Source organism: Rana temporaria, chromosome 8, assembly GCF_905171775.1.
Source record: "Rana temporaria chromosome 8, aRanTem1.1, whole genome shotgun sequence".
NCBI lineage: Eukaryota > Metazoa > Chordata > Amphibia > Anura > Ranidae > Rana > Rana temporaria.
In genome coordinates this window covers 22,387,587-22,411,361 of record NC_053496.1, presented here as the reverse complement: position 1 = coordinate 22,411,361, position 23,775 = coordinate 22,387,587, and the positions used below count along the sequence as shown (strand labels likewise).

Genomic DNA, 23,775 nt, shown 5'->3' with positions numbered 1-23,775 from the left:
AGACCAAATCATAAAAAGACACACTGAAATGAATGGGAGGCGGTTTTCTTTTTGGGACGTTATGACAAGTCCTGCAAGCAGCATCTTTGCAGTGGTTTTAGAGCGATGCATACAGCGCTCCCAAAATGCCCTGCCCATTAAAATGAATGAAATTAATTGAAAAGCGCTTCAGAAGCGCCGCAACATGGGTGTTTTTAACCCCTTCTTTGGGGGTTAAAAGCACCCCGCTAGTGGCCGAAATGCGGTGTAAAATCGCTGTATAAACAGCTCTACATCACCGCTAAAACGAGCGACACGTTAGCGCTAATGTGGCCGCGGCTCAGTGTGAAAGGGGTCTTTGATCCACAAAGCCTTTGTGCTTCCATGCCATAATCGCTGCTTAAAGCGGGGTTTCCACTACATTTTGCATTTTTTAAAAGTATTTTCTTTCATTACTCGTTGTGGCTGTGTAAATCGTGTCACTTACTATGTCTAAATGACCTCCCATTCCGCAGATCCTCAGCAAAGAACACTTTATATTTTCTTGTTCCGATGGATGTCATTTTGCTTGTGGGCATAATGAATCCGACAAGCAATTACTTCCTGGATTTCTGGATCGACGAATAGTAAAGCGCCGCCCGTCCTGCAGCGCCGCGCCGTCAACCAATTGAGTTTCACAGGGGAGGCGCACGGCATCATCTGACTACATTTCCCAGGAGCATTAGCGACGAGAGCCGAGGGAGCTGACGTCAGGATCCTTGGTGGATAGGAAGGCAGATTTTGCGGGACCGCATAGCAACAGGCATTTCAAGGTGGGTAAAAATTATTTCTTTTTTTTCTTTTTTAAGTGTAATCTTCATTTTTAAGCAAAATTTTTTTTTTGATGGAACCTCCACTTTAAACAGCGATAAAGCGCCGCTAAAACAAGCAGCGCTTTAGCACTAACGTGGCCGCGACTCAGTGTAAAAGGGGTCTTTGAACCCCAAAGACTTTGTGCTTCCATGCCATAGAACCTGTCAATTGTTTTTCCTCCGTGTCTGAATTGCAGCATTAATTTTACAGTTAATTAGTATACGTAATGCTTTTGTTTAAAAATCAGAAAGTAGTTCAGGCTGTGAATTTGCTGCTGTTACATAGGACTTTTTATTGAGGTTTATAAATGCCTTTCTCCCACACTCATTATATTTACAATTAATGGCAGCCGTGGTATCGAAACTCATACCTATGACTTTGTAAATGTTTAGGATGACATCATTTTATGAGGAACCAGCCTGTATTTGGTGTATATACAGAATATATTGTATACATCCAGTGTATTTGCAACTAGCAGATCTGGGTTATTATACACAGATGCCATAATATATTATGACGTGTGATGTGATATGTTATGTCATACAAAGCAAAAACACACAAGTAACAGCTGTACGGAGCTCTCAGCACATTACTTTTCTACTAACTCTCATTTGTTATTGACAACTATATTTTCATTCCCTCGTAGCTATTAGGGATTTGTATACATTGTTCTAACCTTAGATCAGCACTGTAACCTTGTATGCCGGGATGGGATGTGGAAGGTTGTATCTTTGCCTGCTCTGACACCATCTGTGTACGTCTGAGTAGCGGGATTGCGGAGAACAATATAAAGTATGGATAGGAATTTTGAAAGCAGGATGAATCATTATTTCTTGTAAGTGATTTACTTTTTGTGTAAAATGGGAAGCAGCTGACATGAAAAGTGAGATTTGCAAACTACTGAAATCCATAAAACTAATCCATTTTGGTGATGATGGCTCATAAAGGCAAACCCCAGCCGAAGCTTTATCTACTACTGTTTAGTCCACTAAACAATGAGAAGGAAGGGAAAAATATTGCGCTAGTCTAAAAAATAAGCCAAAAGGTAAAAACCTAAACAAATAAGAGGAGCTACATAAAATGTGACTAAGATTAAAATGTGACTGTAATTAGACATGTGCACAACAAAAAATGTTGTATTTTTTTGTTCCGTTTCGTCTCGTTCCGTAGATTCGTAAAGATTCGTAATTTCGTAAGGTCAAGTTTTCCTATTCGGACCCGTTCGTATTTCGTAAGACGCAAGTTTTCCTATTGGGACCCGTTCGTATTTTTGTAACAGTTTTATTTTTGTTTATACTGAATGATTCGTAATTCTGTCTAATTTATTTTCGTTGATTTGAAATTAGTAATTTTGTTAGATAATAATTTTCGTTTAATGGATTCGTAATTTTGTACTTTCGTAAATACATAGCAACACGCGGCTAATCCATATTAAGATATACTTTCTCTTAAGCCCCGTACACATGGTCGGACTTTTTGCCAACAAACGTCAAAATGAGCGTTTTCAAAAAATCCGACCGTGTGTACGCTCTATCAGACAAACTTTTTCGGTTTCAAAAGTCCGGCCAACTCCCTTCAGACAAAAATCTACGGAAAAGTTTGTTTGAAGTCCGATCGTGTGTACGAGGCTTTACACTGTCCAATGTGACTCAGCACAAAAGAGATAAGCTGATTGGCTAAGATATTAAGTAATCACTCACTAACCACATTGCCCAGTGCCCATTCGAAAGAACGATACAAGTACACAAATTAACGAACAGACAAAGAAACGGATTTACAAAACACACAAATGAAAATACGAACATACGAATGAAAATACGAACAGACAAAGGATTTAAAATACGGAATGCAAATCGTTCGTTATAGATGTCATTTTTGTTCTTTTGCTTTTTCGGTGTTTCGTATTTTAGTAAGATTGTCCAATCATACGTTCGTATTTTCGCTTGTTCGTTATTTTGCTTATTCGTAATTCCGTAATTTTCGTATTTTGGGTCTTTCAGCTTTTCGGATGTTCGAATTGATACGAATGTACGAAAACTAACAAATTCGTACGAAAATCCATTAGTTACGAATGGGAACGCACATGTCTAACTGTAATAGGAAATGTAGTGCTAGAATTAAGAGAGACCAAATCATACGTGGTGAGGTGGGCCTCAAGATGCAACCAAAGTGAATATAAATAAATAAGTCCACATAAAAAGTCCATTCAAAAAGGGAGGGAGAATACTCTTACCGGAACCGATGGATCCACTTGTTGGGAAGATCGTTAGAGCGTATAAAATCGCAATGGCAAGTCACATCAGCTTGTCTGAAGACTCTAGATCAGTGGTTCTCAACCTGGGGGTCGGGACTCCCTCGGGGGTCAAATGATGATTTGCCAAGGGACACTAAATCTTCAGCTGTTCCTGAAGCCCGCAGCACTCTAAGCCTTTTCGCAGCCGCCCAGCAGGGCAGTCCCTGGAGCCAGTGGCTGCCCATTCAGTTCACGGCATGGCTGTGGGGCAGACAGAGACTAGAGGTCAGCTGACAGGTGAGAAGTGTGAAGTGTGAGGGGCTGGAGGAGACCCTATCTCCTGATTTTGGCATAGGTGTCACTGTTGCTAAACACCACAAAGCCGGAGACACATTGAGTAACACTACCTGTGATTAGAGTTGCCATTTAAAGTCCCCACTACAGTTCTCAGATCAGCAGGTGATCTTGATCAAGAGCATCCAAGTTGGCTGATCAGAACTCCCCGCCAGAAGGGGTTTTAATACCGTACAAGTGGAAGGGACTCAGGGAGCCCTAAATGTCCGTGGGTTAGGGGCACAAATTACTTGTCTTACCTTGGGTACTGACAACCCGGGCTACAAAAATTCTACTGTTTGGGGTCCCCACAACCTGGGAAATTTTATCAAAGGGTCACTCCACTATTAAGGTTGAGAACCTCTGCTCTAGATGGACCAAACAGATAGCAGCTGACAACTCTTTGAGAAGATGTCGAGAATTCGAGGGAGACTCTGAATTCACTGGATGTCCAAATGGCCCTCAGACGATGGTAGACCGACTTCCGATCAAAGAATCCTTTTCAGGATTGGAGGATGGCATAATGGAGAAAACTCCAAACAGCAACTCAATCACCCAAACAAGGAAGAAAGAGAAAAAAGGAGGTGCTCCAATAGTGCAGGTCAAATGTGGGTTTATTGAAAAACCAGCAAAGCTTAAAAGTGATTACAGTACAAAAAATTTAAAAGGGCAATAAGTGGAGTGGTGTACCACTTATTGCCCTTTTTATATTTTTGTACTGTGATCACTTTTAAGCTTTCAAACAGGTGCCTTTTGGGTGATCTGGAGGAGGAGGAGACGTCAAATTCCAAAAACACCCTTCTGAGAGTGGTCTTCTGTTATGCCAAGAAAACACTGGCTTTTCATTGGAAGAACCCAAACTCCCCATCTTTACAAACCTGGATAAAATTGGTTAATAATGCTCTGCCAATGTACAAACTGGTGTATAGATGTTGCCTGGAACAGTATCATAGAGGGGTGTGCCTTTGATGTATTGAACATATATTGTGGAGGGTTTCTCTTTGTCCTTTCTTAAAAAAAAAAATGTAAGTGTACATACATTTTTGTACTGTTTCTGTAAATTATTATTGAAAATCTCAATTACATTTACTCTTTAAAAAAAAAAGAAATCAGCTGCTGAAAATGTTCTCCACATTTAATCTTCCTAATCTTCTATTTGATGTGTAAACACCAAGCAAGCCCATCCTGTGGTGATGCTAGACCTACTACAGATGTCCTATTATCTATGGTCCAGTCTTAAGATTTTAAATAGAAAAAAAAAATGTTGTTATTTGGCCCACAAATTTATGTTTTTGACTTTGTCTTCAGTTAATGCCTACAGAAAAGCGAACACTCCCCATGATAATCTGTAGCATGTATCTGGATGGAAAGCTTTACCTTTTATATCACATGTAACTGTGCAAGCTTTAGCCACACATGACACATAATTCTTCTTGCGGAGACACAAATATGTGTCAGTTCCATGCAGAATAACATTCACACCTTCATACAGATAAATATCATTTTTGATGAATGTTGACCATCACGGGCCATTGATACAGCATTGTTTACATGAAATATAATCAATGGGGTTTACTAATTAGAAACCAATACTTACTTGTGGCCATTCTATATGCCAATATTCAAACAGCCTACAACTTATTTAAAGATCTTTTAGTACATTCTCAGAATATACAAATATATAGGTTCAAAGGAGCGTAGATGACGTAAGAGGTGGTAGAGCAGGGGTGGCAAACTCAAATTCATCGGGGGCCGCATTAGCAGTATGGTTGCCCTTAAAGGGCCGGTTGTATCTGTAAGACTACGTGTCCAATATTATCATAAATAATTGTCACTGCATTTGTTTATTACTGATTTTATGGAGCGCAGGATTCAGGAGTTTGCTGCATACGAAATGCAGGATACAGGAGTATGCTATGGACCATGTGCAATATCTGACCTCTGCACCCTCCACTCTCTTTCCATCCACCCTGGGATGGGATAGGGTGTGATAGGATGAGATGGGATGGGGTGGGATGAGATGGGATGGGGTGGGGTGGGGTGGAATGGGGTAGGATGGGATGGGGGTGGATGGGATGGGGTGGGGGGGTGCCGTAGGATGGGATGGGGATGGGATGGGGTGGTATAGGATGGCATGGGGTGGAGTGGGATGGGATGGGGTAGGATGGGATAGGGGTGGGGTTAGATGAGATGGGATGGGGTATGGTATAGGATGGGATGGGCTACCTGACATACATGGACCTACCTGACATACACAATGACTTCACCTACCTGACATACACTGACCTCACCTACCTGACATACATGGACCTACCTGACATACACGGACCTACCTGACATACATGGACCTACCTGACATACACTGACTTCACCTACCTGACATACACTGACCTCACCTGCCTGACATACACTGACCTCACCTACCTGACATACATGGACCTACCTGACATACATGGACCTACCTGACATACACAATGACTTTACCTACCTGACATACATGTAACATGGACCTACCTGACATCATGTGTCACAGCAGCCAGCCAGCCAGCCAGAAAGGAGAGGAGAGGAGAGCCGCCCACCCATGCACTAGTGTTGTCATATTCTGCTCCCTAGTGCATGGTGTCGAGGAGGCTTGTAATTGCCGCCTTCTGGAGTCTGCGGCGCCTATGATGGACGTCACACGTCCCGCGGTCCTGTGATTGGATCTCCAGGACGTCCATCATAGGAGCCGGGTGTACCAAGATGGCCGACCGCTCCGGAGCTAGGCCGAAGCCGCGACCTTTCCTAAGGCCGAGGCAGCGGTGCACTCCGCAGATCACTGATCGGTCACGATCCGTTGCCTCACTAGAGGCAACGGACGGCCCGTTGCGCGGGCCACATGGCAAGGTCCTTGTGTTTGCCACCCCTGTGGTAGAGTATCTTAGGAAACCTGTGCTAAGGGAAATACAGAGGCCATTAATCCTGGCCTCCTTCTGAAAATGCTACTTTCTCTTCCTAGATTATTTATTATATAACTTAAAGGAGTTGTAAAGGAAAAAAAAATGTGGCCTAAAATTAATGTCTGCAAGGTAGACAGACAGAATAGTGAAATGATTCTGTTAAAAAACGAGTAAATACCTATTAAATTCCTTCATCTATATCACCTCCGGCGTTCTAGTTTCTGTTCTCTCATGCACTTCCTGGTTTGCGGCGCTCGTTCATGTAAGAACTACATTTCCCAGTATGCATTGCGGCACGCCCAGTAATTCGCACCTCCTTGAAGTCTCTAACACGTAGAGAGCGTCCTGCCGCACAGATGTAGTTCCCAGGAGGGGGTGACCACGTTACTGACCACCGCAGTAAAGCCTTTCTTCACGGTGGTCAGTAAAATCAGACAAGCAGGAAGTGAACAGAACAGAGAAGAAATAGAGCAACTTCTGACCAAAAACGAACAATGAGGAAATGAAAAGCGGAATGTCTGCAGGAAAAGGATGCTTATTATGAAAAAAAAATAATTTGTTTACAACCCCTTTAAGTACTCATAGATCCCAAGGAAACATGCAACCTTTGCAACCTAAATTCGTTATCTCCATATTTGTTTGAGAATGTTGGCCAATGCATTAACAGGATAACCAGACAAGTAGCGTTTTTGGAAGAAGAGGTCAACACAAGTTCCCTTAAAGGACCTGCCTTTCTTGTTTAGGGAAATAACTTAGGCAGTTTTGGCCTAATGCGCCATACACACGATCGGAAATTCCGACAACAAAAACCGGGGATTTTTTCCCGACGGAATGTTGCTTCAAACTTGTGTTGCATACACACGGTCACACAAATCTTGTCAGAAATTCTGAGCGTTAAGAACGTGGTGACGTACAAGACGTACAAGACGTCTTGTACGTCTTGTACGTGGTGACGTACAAGACGTACGACGAGCCCAGATCAAGTTTTTTTGTACGTCTGAATTGCATACAGACGAGCAGATTTTCCTTCAAGAACTTTTCGTGTTGGAAAATTTGAGAACCAGCTCTCAAATTTTTGTTGTCGGAAATTCCGACAGAAAATGTCCAATGGAGCCTACACACAGTAGGAATTTCCGACAAAAAACTTACATCAAACTTTTATTGTCGGAATTTCCGATCGTGTGTACGCAGCATAAGAGTGGATTTTAGGGGCAGTTTAAGTCTCAGTAGTGAGTCACCCTAGCTTCTTACAAAACTGGGGAACTGCAGCAGTGAGATCTTTCTGCTATATTTCTTAGCCCTGTTCCAACCTTTCCTAAAAGTATGTGGTGTTTTCCACCTAAGAGTGTTTTCTAAATCTCCTTTTCTTACTCAATATTTTTTTTTAAATCTGCGGTGGTGCAAAACCTAGAACGAAAAAACCCGTAAGTGAACAAAAAACTTGCATGTGAAACACACATTAAAAAGTGCACTTAAGGGTGTGCTTCAATCCACCCACCAAAGGGGTAGGACCTCTACTCTGACCCCCGGGCAGCAAGGCTCCTGATGGAGACATAGATTTACATGGTCTGCGTAGCCAGAATGCCTGACTCTGTTCTTCTAAGAGCCAAAGCAGCCAAAGCCACCCTTGAATACTAAGTCTGGGGAGCTCTCCCGAAGAGAGACCGCCCAGAGGAAGGAACCGGATGGCCATACATCCTGCCCCGAGATGTCAGAGTATAGCCAGAGGACTCACACCCTTCATCCGTGAGTAAACACACACAAAAGTGAAGGGTGACAAACAGTGGGAGAAAAATAAACAATAAATAGATTAAGGCTTACCTGTAGGTTAATATCTCCTTAACCCACACGGTTAAGGAGATATTTGCAAGAAAGACAGCACCGATGTCTACGGCGCGTAGACAACGGTGCAGGCTCACTGAGCGTGCAGTTTCTGAATGGGACCGTGCCGTCCCTGACAGCTCCCATGCGCATGTGCGGGAGCGATGTCATCGTGGCTCCAGCCAGTGTATTTTTTTGTGTTTTGGTGGGTTTATTTCCTCTTTAACCACTTAAGACCCGGACCAATATGCAGGTTAAGGACCTTGCCCCTTTTTGTGATTCTGCACTGTGTCGCTTTAACTGACAATTGTGCGGTCGTGCGACGTGGCTCCCAAACAAAATTGGCGTCCTTTTTTTATTAATATTTTTTTTTACTACTAATGGTGGCAATCAGCAATTTTTTTCATGTCTGTGACATTATGGCGGACACATCAGACAATTTTGACACATTTTTTGGACCATTGTCATTTTCACAGCAAAAAGTACTATAAAAATGCATTGATTACTGTGAAAATGACAATTGCAGTTTAGGAGTTAACCACTAGGGGGTGCTGTAGGGGTTAATTGTGACCTCATATGTGTTTCTAACTGTAGGGGGCGGGGCTGGACGTGTGACGTCATTGATCGTCTTTCCCTATATCAGGAAATAGACGGTCAATGACACTGCCACTGTGAAGAACGGGGAAGGTGTGTTTACACACACCTCTCCCCGTTCTTCAGCTCCTGTGACCGATCGCGGGACACCGGCGGCGATCGGGTCCCGCGGCTGCATTCACAGTGCTTTGGACCGGGTCGCGTGCGCACGCCTGTCCGAAGCACCGGCGTGCCCATAATGTAGCCTCCTCAGATTGGCAGAGGTTATTACTCCAATCCGAGCAGGCTTAGCAGACTCTAGTCATCAACAGAGTGCATCGCCCGCCGAGATTGGCTGAGCGGAGCATATAGAGATTACATACACCTTTACAGAGCACCCGGCGGGCTGATATCGATGGGGCAGCTGCGTATAAGAAGACCCCTGGTTTTTGGCTGTGTAATTCCGGTGTAAAAGGTTGTCTTATACGCCGGAAAATACGGTAACTTTTTCCATATGGCTATTCATTTGCAATTAAAAAAAAATAATGGGAAAAACTAAAATAAATACTAGTATATGGTAATAGTATTGAAATTGATAGCAATATAAAATAAGTATCTGAGCCATACAAATATACATTTTATACAAATTATTAGCATAAAGATTCTTATGCCGCGTACACACGATGGGTCAAACCGATGAGAACGGTCTGATGGACCGTTTTCATCAGACCAAACCGATCGTGTGTGGGCCCCATCGGTTATTTATCCATCGGTTACAAAAATTCAATCTTGTTTTAAATTTAACCGATGGATACCTAACCTATAGAAAAAAACGATCGTTTTTAGGCACCTCCATCGGTTAAAAATCCATGCATGCTCAGAATCAAGTCGACGCATGCTTGGAAGCATTGAACTTCGTTTTTTTCAGCACGTCGTTGTGTTTTACGTCACTGCGTTCTGACATGATCGGTTTTTTAACCGATGGTGTGTAGGCACGACAGACCATCAGTCAGCTTCATCGGTTAACCGATGGAAAAATCCATCAGACCGTTTTCATCGGATGGACCGATCGTGTGTACGTGGCATTAGTGATCTAAGTAGGGAGACAGAGAATTGCATGTCTACTGTGATAAAACTTTGGCTTTAGTCATAGACAGGGAAATTAGGAGCAATGTTGTCTCTAATTTAATTGGGAGTTTTAGGCACGCACTTGCTCTATTTCTCCCAGAACCTTTGTAAAAATGTAAACTCGGTCATTCATGGAACAATAACTACAAGAAAGCATTGATTTCTAATTAGCAAAGTTCATTGATTATGCTTCATGTAAAGATTTCTCCGTCCACACACACACAGCACAGGTAGAAAAGCTCACTCAACACTATGATGGAGACATCAGATACAGCAACCATTCTTATGCGCTTCCTTACTTCTTCTTAAGTCACATTTCCAAGTAACACGTGAAAGTTCACTCGCTGTAATCTACTGTATGCCCTTGAAGTTTGTTGCACCCATCTGTACTGTAGCTCTTCTTCAAGTGAATCTCTGCTGTACCTCTTCCTTTTCTAATGCTGCGTACACACGATCGGAAATTCCGACAAGAAAAGTTCCATGTGAGCTTTTGGTCGGAAATTCCGAGCGTGTGTAGGCCCCATCCGACTTTTTCTGTCGGTATCTCCGACAGCAAAAATTTAAGAGCTGGTTCTCAAATTTTTCGACTGGGAAAGTTCTTGTCGGAAGTTCCGATCGTCTGTATGCAATTCCGAAGCGCAAAAAAAAACATGCATGCTCGGAATCAATTTGACGCATGCTCGGAATCATTGAACTTCTTTTTTCTCAGCTCGTTGTAGTGTTGTACATCACCGCGTTCTTGGCGGTTGGAATTTTGTGTGACCGTGTGTATGCAACACAAGTTTGAGCCAAGATTCCGTCGGACAAAAATCCACGGTTTTCTTGTCGGAATTTCTGATCGTGTGTACGCGGCATAACTCTGACTTACCATACATAGTCTGTCTTCTCCCATGGCTTTGCAATTCCAGATTACTAGCTACAGAAGGGTTTTAAGCATGAGATCCACAGTGAAATCCTCAGCAGTTGAGTGAGTGCATTTTGTATTTCATGCTTTTTTAATAAATCGTTACACCAAGATGAAGGCGTCCTTTTGTGTTTGTTTTTTTCTTTATAAGTGCATTAGGATCTCAAGACCTAATTTGAGAGGAGCTGCATCCATTTTACCCGGTGTTCTCTACTACTCTCCTGACCCTTTTATGTGCCCCGTTTAATGACGGTTGGGTTCCAGTCAGCGCAATAGCTTATTATTTTTTCTTTAGTTGAGCAGTTTAGTCTGTATGGTTTCCTATAGGTCTAATTTTTTGAGATGACTGAAGCATATGCCTTTATAGCAGTGCTTTACAACTATTTTAGTAACATACCAGTCAAAATACCTCAATGACAAATCCACACTCTAATGCCCTGTACACACGATAGGATTTTCCGTCAAAAAAAGTTGGATGCAAGCTTTTGGTCAGATGTTCCGACCGTGTGTAGGCTCCATCCATCAATTTCTGTCAGAATTTCCGCCAGCAAAAGATTGAGAGCAGATTCTCTATTTTTCCGACGGAAAAAGTTCTTGTCGGAAATTCAGGCATGCTCAGAATCAAGCAGAAGAGCCAAACTGTCCATTGAACTTCATTGATCTCGGCTCACCGTACGTCTTGTACGTCACCGGGTTCTTGACGGTCGGAATTTCAGACAAGATTTGTGTGACCGTGTGTATGCAACACAAGTTTGAGCCAACATTCCGTCAGAAAAAATCCATGGTTTTCTTGACCGAATTTCCGATCGTGTGTACAAGGCATAAGGTTTACTCAGGCAATAAAGTATTTCGCCACTCTAACATTAATAAAGCATTGCTGTGAAGATGGCTGGTGGTGATACTTTGAGTAAAGATCTTCTCTAAAGCACATCTGTCATGGGAAAAATATGTGGGCCTCCAATGGTGACCTCTTTTTAGTAGAATACCTGTTATGGCTCTCATGGTAATGCTTTGGCTTGAGTGCTTTGAGTGACCACTGGCATAGAACAAGCATGATCATGAGGAATATTAAAGGGGTTGTAAAGGTACATTTTTTTCCTAAATAGCTTCCTTTACCTTAGTGCAGTCCTCTTTCACTTACCTCATCCTTCCATTTTGCTTTTAAATGTCCTTATTTCTTCTGAGAAATCCTCACTTCCTGTTCTTCTGTATGTAACTCCACACAGTAATGCGAGGCTTTCTCCCTGGTGTGGAGTGTCGTGCTCGCCCCCTCCCTTGGACTACGGAAGAGTCAGGACGCTCTCTAGGTTGCAGATAGAGAAAGGAGCTGTGTGTTAGTGGGCGTCCTGACACTCCTGTAGTCCAAGGGAGGGGGCGAGCACGACACTCCACAGGGGTGTTCAACAGGGGTGTTCAACATGTGACCCGCGGAGCCCTCTGATGTGGTCCGCAACCTCAAATCAGGGAAGTGCATGCCCATGCTCTGGGATGGTAGTGCGGCAACCTCAGATTGCAATTGACAGGTTGCTGACCCGCCATCCCTTAGCATCAGAGGGCATTGAGCCGGCGCTGTCAGCAAAGGAACCCAATGCTTCCTCTGCAGTGCCGGCCTCTGTCCCAGGCGGAGTGATACCAACTGCACTTCACCCGGCACCCTTCTACTGTAGTAGCCTGGAGAGCGATGCCTGCCAACAGAAGCTGCAAGAGGAAAAAGTCACATACACTGCACTTTTGCAATGGGCATATAAGCACTTATAAAAAAGGGTTATTATTTTCACACTGATCTGCAGGTGCAGTGCAGCACAACTGTGGCTTTCCTGTGGGTTAGCTGCACTGAGACATAGACTTCTATAATATTCCGTGGCTTTGGTGCACTTTAAAAGTGCACCACACCTGCAAGATGTAATACAAGTCTATGGCTCAGTGCACTGCCCCTGCATGTTGCGGGTAAACCACAAGGAATCAGTGTGAAAGCAGCCTTATAGGGGGCTCAGGATAGTAAGGGCTTGTTTACATTTGCGGTTTGGGGGGGGCGGTAAAACCCCATAGTTCATTGAGGCCCGCGACCGGTTATCAGATCACTTAAGTGGCCCTCGCTCTTCAAAGGGTTGCGCACCCCTGCTGGATACCCTCAGGATAAAGTATTAGACATTTTCAATAAGAACATATTTTGAATCATTGTTGCTGCAATTGTTAATTAGCCACTGCAGTTGTGATGTTTCACAGCTTACACTACACTGTGTCACTGTAATATTTCTCAATGCTAAATAAAATGGTTGAGATTTTTTAGACTTGTACTTTTACCCATCCCCAAGGGATAATGCAAACCTATGCACATGTTAACAGGGCCTATTATAATGTTTATGTTGGTTGCTATGTTAGCCACCTCATGCCAGAAAAAACATCAGTTCCAGGCTCCCAGCACTAAAAAAGGTACTTCCTGTTCTGTCACATCCAATAGACACCCAATAGACATGAAATAGGGAAAAATTTCACAAACGGACACAGCGAGCAATAAGAAGTGCATTAACTACTTCCCGACCAACCCTTGTTGTTCTACGGCGGCAAGTTGGCTCCCCTGCGCAAATCGCCATAGCTGTACGTCAAGTGCTTTAAGGGGTATAGGGGGCACACACGTGTCCACAGATTAGGAGCTGTTGCATGTGGCTGGCAGGCCATGATGTCCATCAGCCACCCGCGATCACTCCTCAGAGAGCCAGAACAGGCTGTCAATGTAAACAGACAGATCCCTGTTCTGTCAGGGGAGAAGAGAGAGATTGTCTGTTCCTAGTGATCAGGAACAGCGATCTTTCTACTCCCAGTCACTAAGCTCCCCCCACATTTAGAAACACCTCCCTAGGGAACACTTAACCCCTTGATGGCACCCTAGTGCTAACCCCTTCCCTGCCAGTGTCATTTATACAGTAATCAGTAGCTATTTTTAGCTCTGATCGCTGTATAAATGTCAATGGTCCCAAAAAAGTGTCAAAAGTGTCCGATCTGTCCGCCGCAATGTCACAGTCCTGCTAAAAATCGCTGATCACCGCCATTACTAGTAAAAAATAAATAATAATAAAAATGCCATAAATATATCCCCTATTTTGTAGATGCTATAACTTTTGCACAGACCAACCAATCAAAAGAAAGCTCTATTAGTTGGAAATAAAAGGACATTAATTTTGTTTGGGTACAGCGTCGCACAAACGTGCAATTGAAGTTAAAGCGACACAGTGCCGTATCGCAAAAAATGGCCTGGTCATTAAGGGGGTAAATTCTTCTGGTCTTTAAGTGATTAAATAGTGCACCTGCACAATACATTGGGCCAGATTCACAGAAGAGATACGCCGGAGTATCTACTGATACTCCGGCGTATTTTCAAATTTGCCACGTCCTATCTTAATTTGTGATTCACAAACAAAGATACGACGGCTTTTGGCTAAGATCCGACAGGCTTACGGCTTCGTACGCCTTCGGATCTTAGGCTGCAATACTTCGGCCGCCGCTGGGTGGAGTTTGCGTCGTTTTCCAGCGTCAGGTATGCAAATGAGCTTTTATGGCGATTCACGAAGGTTTTCGCGTTTGTTACGTCGTCGCTAGTAATTTTTTCCCGTCGCAAAGTTACGGCTGCTTTTACATGGCTTAACTTTAGACGAGCCATGTTAAAGTATGGCCGTCATTCCCGCGTCGAATTTCAATTTTTTTTTTTTGCGTAAGACGCCAGGGAATACAAAACTACGTTACGCACGTCGCCGTTCAAAAAAATTACGTCACTTTGCGCAAAGCACGGCGCGGGAGCGCGCCTAATTTAAATGGTACACGCCCCTTTTGAATTAGGCGGGCTTGTGCCGGACGCCTTTACGTTACACCGCCGTAAGTTTACAGGCAAGTGCTTTGTGAATCAAGCACTTACGCTGAAAACTTGCGGCGGTGTAACGTAAACGGGATACGTTACGCCGCGGCGCAGGTACCTGAATCTGGCCCATAGTGTATTATTAACTTGTTTTTTTTTTTTACTCAGGCCTTGTTCACAGGTGGCGATTACATCCATGCCTCATGCAGGATCATGTTTTAATGGCACAAGAATGTACAGGTGTTCCGTGCCTGCATAGGAAACACAGACAGGGCCGCCTCTAATATTGATTGGACCCTGGGGAAAAAAAATCTTGCCCCCCCCCACGCAATTTTGCTCTCCACCTGCTCTGAGACATACAATAAATATCAGCTAGACTTCAAATCAGTTTACTGTATCAGATCAGGATTGATTGGTTGCCAGAGGTTACAGCATATCATTACCGCTTACTGACTGGTTGCTAGAGGTTACAGCACACATTACGGCTCACTGATTAGTTGCTAGAGGTTACAGCACATAATTTCTGCTTATTGATTGCTAGAGCTTACTGTACAGTAATACTGCTCACTGATTGGTTGCTAGAGGTTACAGCACATCATCTCCTCACTGCAGAGGGGCATGATATACATATGAATGCCGCCTTTATTTACATATCAATGTCGCAGGCCACCACTATTTACATATGAATGACGATTATTTACATGTAAACACAGGATCTCCAGGTGAGTTATCTGTACACAACAATAGAGCAGAGCTGGACAGCATTAGTAGCAGAACTTCACACTGAGATATCAGGACACAGCAAAGGACTAAAACTCCAAGGGACAAGGGAATTTAAACTGGGATAGTTGGCAAGTATGAGGCAGCTGCTTTGGGCCCCACAACAATGAAAGGGCCCAGGGCACCTGTCCCCTTTTGCCCTGCCTTAAAGACGGCCCTGGACACAGATGTAATCACCCCGAGTGAACGAGGTCTAACACATGTACCCTGAGTTGGTGTGCTCTGTGGTAAAAAAAATGACTGTGTGTTTATTTGTATCCATGTGGGAAAGTGAGTCTAATGGGAGTGGTTTCAAAATTATCAATCGGCTGCAGCACCTGCAGGGCCCTAATGAGGAAAGCTGCTGGGCCTGCATTCCTTTAGACGTGTTTCTCACCAAAAATTATATTTTTTGTTGCAGAGGATGCCTGAAATATGACTTGTGTCTTAGGGCCAGATTCACAAAAGGGATACGACGGCGTATCTGCTGATACGCGTCGTATCCCTGTTTCTATCTATGCGACTGATTCATAGAATAAGTTACGCATAGATAGCCAGATATCCGACAGGTGTAATGGACTTACACTGTCGGACCTTAGGATGCAGTACCGCGGCCGCCGCTGGGGGGAGTTTGCGTCGTAAACCAGCGTCGGGTATGCAAATTAGCAGTTATGGCGATCCACAAAACTTTTTCCCGTCGTTATGTCGCCGCAAGTGTTAGTTTGCCGTCGCAAAGATAGGGCACCTTTTACAAAGTGTAAAATTAGTACACCATGTAAAAGTATACCCGTCTTTCCCGCGTCGCTTTTGAATTTTTGTTACATTTTTTTTTTCCCGGCGCAAGTCTTTTTTTCACGTCGTGATTAACAAAACGTCGGCGCGTCGTAATTTCGCACAAAGCACGTCGGGAAATTTGCGTCGGGAGCATGCGCAGTACGTCCGGCGCGGGAGCGCGCCTAATTTAAATGGTACCCGCCCCATTTGAATTGGCCCGCCTTGCGCCGGACGGATTTAGGATACACCGCCGCAAATTTCCAGGTAAGTGCTTTGTGGATCGGGCACTTATACAGAAAATTTGCGGCGGTGTAACCTAAATCGGTTACGTTACGCTGCGCCCGGGCTACGTGAATCTGGCCCTCAGTGTAGACTTCTGGGGAAATTGGTGAGCCAAACACACAAGCAGGAAATTATGTTTCCGGGGGGGGGGGGGGGGGCGTTCTGTACACATTCTGTGTAGAGAACACTCCCAGGTATTGCATTGCATTTTGAGAAAATTACAAAGCTGCAGATTGACCAGAAATTTATTTTTTAAAACATTCAATTACATTATGTTTTGAGTTGCAATTGTATACACTATATTATTTTTTCTTTATTTGCTATTTTCCCCCCCACACAAGTGGAGTTACCCTTTGGGGGCCCATTTTAGTGGTTAGGAGAAGTTTTGGAGGGATTGAGAGTGGGGGGGGGGGGGATTGCTGTAGGAGGTTGTTTTACAGGAGGTAAAACGTTAAGTGCTCATTTTAGAAGATTGTAAAGGGCTAGAGGGGTGCTTTAGTGTAAGATAAAATGTTGACCATTTATAATGTTTATGTTGGTTGCTATGTTAGTCACCTCATGCCAGAAAAAACATCAGTTCCAGGCTCCCAGCACTAAAAAAGGTACTTCCTGTTCTGTCACATCCAATAGACATCCAATAGACATGAAATAGGGAAAAATATCACAAACGGACACAGCGAGCAATAAAAAGTTGGCAGGCGTTCTATTATCCAATAGGGCTTTTTAGCGCTGGATTATGACCACCTGGTAACTTTACATTAAACTTTAAGAAAACTCAATAAAAATGTATTAAAGCAGAAAACATTGCCACAATTCTATCCTTTCCCTGCTTTATGCAAAACCTTGGTCATGTATTTTATTTTTATTTTTTTGCTGGTGTGTTCCCAGCTGCGGAGACTCGCCCACTTTATTTGTTCTGAAGATCATTGTCACTGAGAAAGAAAATGAAGAAAAATCTAAAATATAAGAATAATAACCCAGGGCAAGAGGTAGGGGCTGGGGGAAATCCTCCAATGAGGACACATGTTCCTATGACAGCTTTTACTCACTTAGAACTCCATTCACTTAGGGAATGATATTTCCTCTCATTCTTCTGGTATCTCCAGGACAGGAAGTGAAGGGAAATCTCAGGGGGACAAAAGCAGCAAGAAAATAATCTTACTGAGTTTAATTCCTTCCCTACTTCCCTTAAAAAAAGTTTTAGCTTTACATGCACGTTAACCACATTACTAAGGGCTAACTTTCCAGAGAAATGTATCACAAATATTGTACATCCCTTGTTTTGAAAATATGAGCACCCCAAGTTTGTTCTCCCACAATTGGATGAAGAGAAAATTCTGGACAGCCGCACTCAAAATCAATGGGGTAGATTCAAGAAGCAATTGCGCCTGTGTAACCATAGGTTACACAGCGCAATTGCTTACTTGCCCCGGCATAACGAGTGCTCCTGATTCAGGAACCTCGTTACACCGACTGCAGCCTAAGATCTGCGCGGCATGAGGCTCTTATGCCCGCATATCTTAGGCTGCATTCTTGCGGTGGCCGCAAATTGCATACTAACACCGATTCACAACATTGCGCGAGCCCTGCGTACGCAATTTACGTCGTTTACGTACGGCGGTTTTCGCGCAAGGCTGCCCCTGCTATTAGCAGGGGCAGCCCATGTTACGTATACCCGTCGTTCCCGCGTCGCGAAATTTGAATTTTACGTAGTTTGCGTAAGTGAATCGTGAATGGCGCTGGACGCCATTCACGTTCACTTTGAAGCAAATGACGTCCTTGCGACGTCATTTGCCGCAATGCACGTCGGGAAAGTTTCCCGACGGAGCATGCGCTCTACGATCGGCGCGGGAACGCGCCTAATTTAAATGATTCCCGCCCCCTACGGGATCATTTAAATTGCGTGCTCTTGCACCGGGTCTTTTGCCGCAATTTACGGAGCTTCTGCTCCGTGAATCAAGGGCAGAGGAGCAAATTTGTGGGGGCGCAGGGCAAAAACGTTGCCCTGCACCTCTGTAAATAATGCGCAATTCTACCTGAATCCGGGCCAATGCCTTTATTAAAAAAAAAGTAATAATCCAAAAAATACAAGCCACAGCAAACAGCGGAATACAGGAACTGACGCGTTTCACACTTAGAAAAGTGTCTATTCATATGAAGAGGCACTTTTGAAAGTTTGAAACGTGTCAGTTCCTGTATTCCGCAGTTTGCTGTGGCTTGTATTTTTTGGATTATTACTTTTTTTTATAAAGGCATTGATTTTGAGTGCGGCTGTCCAGAATTTTCTCTTCATCCAATTGCATAAGCTTAGCCTGCACCTGCTGTTCCCATTTGGAGGAGAGCTACATATCTAGACACCCTTCCTAGAGCGGCATCCCTCCTCCCTTAGTTATGCCCCAATTATAAAATCCTGAGACCTAATAGCAATGCTGGAGCTAATGCCGGGTACGCACCAACATTTTTATTGCCGGGTTGCACGAAAAAAAAAACTGACAGCTCTGGTTGGAGACGTTGTATCAACCATGCAAAATTAGTTCAGCGATCTCCCTGCCAGAACGCTCTGATCAGCGTTCATTTCCATTGGCTGAGAGCATTGATCAGGAGTCGGTCGGCCACTGGTTTTCCAGCATGCACGTCTGACAGAAGCTGGCCGAACTTCTCTCGGACAGACTGACATACACACGGGCCGAATGTCAGACGTTTTTTTTTTTAACCGCCCGTTGTCTCCTAACATTCGGCCCATGTGTACAGGGCTTAAGGGTTTGACATAGCCAGATGTGTAAATTTTTACTGAATATAAAAAATTTAAAGGAGTTGTAAAGGCAGAAGGTTTTTCATTTTAATGCATTCTATACATTAAGAAAAAACAAACTGTCTGTAGCAGCCTCCCCAGCACCCCCTAATTACTTGCCTGAGCCCCATCTCTCTCCAGTAATGTCCACATGTGTCTTAGCCATACGGGACTCACGCGGCTGTCAATCAAAGTCAGTTAGCCAATCAGAATGGAGAGGGGGCGGGGCCAGGGCTCTGAATGGATACACAGAGCTGTGACTCTGATCGGGTGCTCCCATGCTTGATGTGGGGAGCACTCGACAGAAGGAAGGGGCCAGGAGCAGCGAAGAGGGACCCGAGAATAGGAGGATCCGGGCTGCTCTGTGTAAAACCAACTGCACAGAGGAGGTAAGGAGATGTTTTGTTATTTTTTTTGTAAACTAGACTTTACAATCACTTTAAGGAGCCATGTAGAGTGTAAAATCATTTAATTGTGATTAAAACTAAACTTGATCATTAACTCAAGAAAATAAAATTAATAAATGTATATCACACCTATCCTCCTCCCTTATGATCCCTCTCACCCCCTTCTTTTTTTTATCTTTTCTCTCTCTCCTCTTTCCCCCCTCCCCCTTCTCAGTCTTCCCTCTACTCTTCCAGACAGATCTACGCTACGTCATCTGTAACCATTATATGCTTCAGGCGGGGTCACCACCTGGTTACCATGGCTTACAATTCTAATGCTACTAGCCGAGTCTCTAACGCTACTCTCGGGTGACTCCTTTGCCATTCCATCCGGAATCGCTGAACCACACTGGAACTCCACATACAACTCTTTATCATTTGTGACAACAGGATATAGGACTTATGGGTTAGACATTGACTACCTGCTCCTTTCTGTGCCCACTGTTACTTCTTGGGTTAGTTGGTCTTGTCACCCTCCGCTGAGTTATGTTTATAACTTACAGTCATAAGAAACTTTCCTTAAACAAGATCACGGGTCGGGTGATGGGAGTTAACTACCTAGCTCTTTAAAGTTAGACGATACTACCTGAATGTTTTTCCTTGCTTGAAGATTTTCTCTTTTCCATGTGTTCCACCGAGTTAGTTGGGGATCCTCGTAAATAAACCAATAAGTTTCAGTACCATGTTTTTTTATGTTTATAGTCAAAGTGTATTCCGTGTTGTGGTATTGGGATTTTGTAAAACTCAAATACATTTTTTTGGACTATAAAAAATTTGTTTAACCTTTAAAATGTGTAATTGGGCTGATTTATATAAAACATATTAGTGACAGTTAAGCCTCGTACACACGATCAGTCCATCCGATAAGAACGGTCTGAAGGACAGTTGTCTTAGGTTAACCGATGAAGCTGACTGATAGTCCGTCACGCGTATACACCATAGGTTAAATAACCGATCGTGTCAGAATGCGGTGACGTAAAACACAACGACGTGCTGAAAAAAACGAAGTTCAATGCTTCCAAGCATGCGTCGACTTGATTTTGAGCATGCACGGGTTTTTAACCGATGGTTGTGCCTACTAACGATCGGTTTTGACCTATCGGTTAGCAATCCATAGGTTAAATTTTAAAGCAAGTTGGCTTTTTTTTAACCGAAGATTAAATAACTTATGGCGCCCACACACGATTGGTTTGGACCGATGAAAACGGTCCATCAGACCGTTTTCATCAGTTTAACCTATCGTGTGTACGAGCCTTTAGAGAACAAAATCCAACAATTGTCTGAGCTTTTAAAACTGATTCCATACAGTACACAAAAAAAGTATACCTAAAATTTGATTAGTTACCATGGAAAACAACACCCCCTTTTTTTTTTCTTGAACCAGGCCTCCTGAGACAGCTTGATCATTCCTAATAAAAAACACCAATGCAATTGGTGCGCCATTCTAACTGATAGCTTTTAAGCAAGACAGAGAGATACAAATTTTATAAATGAAACCCCAGTGTTCCATTTGTTTTCTGTGTTTTGCAAGTTTTGTTTTAATAATCAAACTTCAGATAAAATTACTAAAAGTGAAATTCACAGACAAGAAATACTTTAATTAAATATTGTGTAAAATTAACATTTTTATACAGTTAAATATCTGAAAAAATGTACAGATAAAACAATCTTATTGTAGGGTTTTTAACAGTAAAATCTACCATTTAGTGAAGCGTTCAGTCGGGAGACAATGTAGCAATGTGAGCATTAACTAACTAATCTAGAACACAAACAGATTTCATTTATGAAATAACTTGCAAATGGTTTTAACATGTACACATGACCTCTTTTTTTTTTTTCTTTTTCTTTATATGAACCTTTCCTATACAAAATAAAAATGAGGCTTTTCATGTTTTAAAAGTGTCTAGGTGTTCCCACTTAGTGAAGCCTTTTTTTTCGGCTTTCACAACATAAATGTGCAAGGCATTTAAAATGTTGTTATAACATAGCTCTCACTATTTTAAAACACATTTAATATGCATTTCACCTAAAAGGAACCGAAATGTCTCTCCTTTTTGTTTATAAATGTAATTCTGCTGCAGTTTGCAAAAGTGTACTGCAAAGCTGTTCAGCAATGCATTTAGTGCAAAGAAAAAAAATAAAAATAACCTTTCCATCACCTCTAGAAACTATGATTTTGGCACTAATAAGTAACATTTACCAAGGAGGTCATCCCAATTTAAAAAGACTTTGCTACTGGGTCTCACTACAAAATATTTCTCTTTAAAATATATAAAAAAGTTGTGTATTATTATGAATTTGTATGAAACCTATTAAACAGTGCATGGTATAGGAAACTGCAGAGTGCAGCAGAAGATAGATGCAAAAAAGAGTGACATAGTTGTATCCCAGGATTGTGCTTTCTTTAAATTTATTTATAGTTTTACACCACAAATCACCCTAATGACCAGAATGATTAGAAACTGTGGTGTAATCCTGTGATACAATAGCACGAAAGATTAGTTTTAAATAAAAATAATTTTAAGGCATCAGAGAAAATAATGTGGCAATTTTTTAATCAAAATATCAGATGAGAAATTAAATTCAAAATTTAGGCCTCTGTAATTTGTCCAGTAAGCACAGTTTATCTATGTGGCAAGTCATATGAGTGGCAGCAAAAATGACTTTTACATTCTATAAAAAATAAAAAATAAAGAAATAAAATAAACATACAGCCACAAACTCAGTTGTCTTTGTGGCTGGATATCATGCACATTTTTCTACTAATATTAATTACAGCCTTGTGGCACAATTTTGTTTTTGACTATACAACAAACAACTTTTTATTCAAAAATCATTTGTTCAGATAACTTAAAAATAATATAAAAATAAAGAATGAATTTGACTTTTCCCTCAAAATAAAAAAAGGACGGAAAGTCTAAACAATAGCACATTTTTGAAGTACAAATGAAATGTATAGACACCATAATTCATTAAAAAAAAAAAACACATACAGTATGAAGGCAACCTTTCTTGGCGTAATGCTGATTTTTTTCAGCATGTCGACACCCACCCAAAACAAAAATACATACATACTTACATACATACATGGACAAAAAAAAAAAACAATGGAAAGCAATATACAAAATTTCAAAGATAAATACAATATTTATAATTGATATGTTACAAAATAAATTCCCTTCGTGACTGCAAGTGTTCATGTGAAAGAAAGTGTCTGAGATATAAGTAGACCATTTTATTCCTTATCAAACTGAATAAGGAATAAAATATGCTTTCTAATATTTTAAGTGGATCGAAAAAAAAAAAAATTCAAGACAAGTGTATAAATATTTAGCTACAACTTTGGCAAAATCACAAAAGTCTACAATTTTATAACCACATACAAAACACATTAGGGAATAAGGATCTAGAAGTCAAAAGGACAATTTTCTGGTACAAGAAACATAGACTTCACAGTAGCCTAAGAATGCAATAGTATACAGTGCGAGCAAGAAGTTGAAAAAAATGTTGCAGGTCACACTTGCTTTACAGGAAGCTCTAGCAGTGGAAGTATATTTGAACCAACAGACAGTAGCATTTTCCTCTGTCAGTGTGCTTGTTGAAGGCAAAGAGATTTCAATATCAAAGTTACAGTTCCTAACTACAATAAGTTACAAAGTTCCATTTCATTAAGATGAAGTTAAGCAATGATAAACCCTCTTCCCGCCCAAGTTCCCCGCCCCTCCCCAATTTAAATGATTCATATATTTATTTATTTTCCAGTTTGATGGCTCAAACCTCCTTGGCCCCCTTTTTCACCACAAAAAAATATTTCACATTATAGAGATACACAACCATTGTGAGTCTAGTAATGAGTAAGGAAAAATGTTCTGAGGCATTTTTCATCAGTGTTTCATGATAAATTCAGAACGGTGCATCCACAACGCTTTGTCCCAACACATAGCAAGTACTAGACATAGCCAAGACGTAATCAGAAACTTTGTACAAAATAGGCGTCGATTTTTTTTTTTCCCCCATCTTCTTCAGGAGTGAGAAACTTGAAAAATATGAGAAAATGTTCAGTCGACAAAATGGAATTGTTCATGGAGAAAGTCGCTCATTTGCATGTCGA

The 23,775-nt window shown here is 42.1% G+C and overlaps 1 protein-coding gene across 26 annotated transcripts in view; it reads right to left on the bottom strand.

The window, feature by feature from the left end:
• Window positions 1–21,241: 21,241 nt before the first annotated feature.
• The window catches only part of EBF3 (EBF transcription factor 3), a 201,306-nt gene continuing 198,772 nt past the window's right edge, over window positions 21,242–23,775 (bottom strand). For all 26 annotated transcript variants that reach the window (XM_040361375.1, XM_040361376.1, XM_040361377.1 and 23 more), the window contains one exon: window positions 21,242–23,775. This exon is cut by the window's right edge. The gene's annotated coding sequence lies outside the window, so the exon portion shown is untranslated.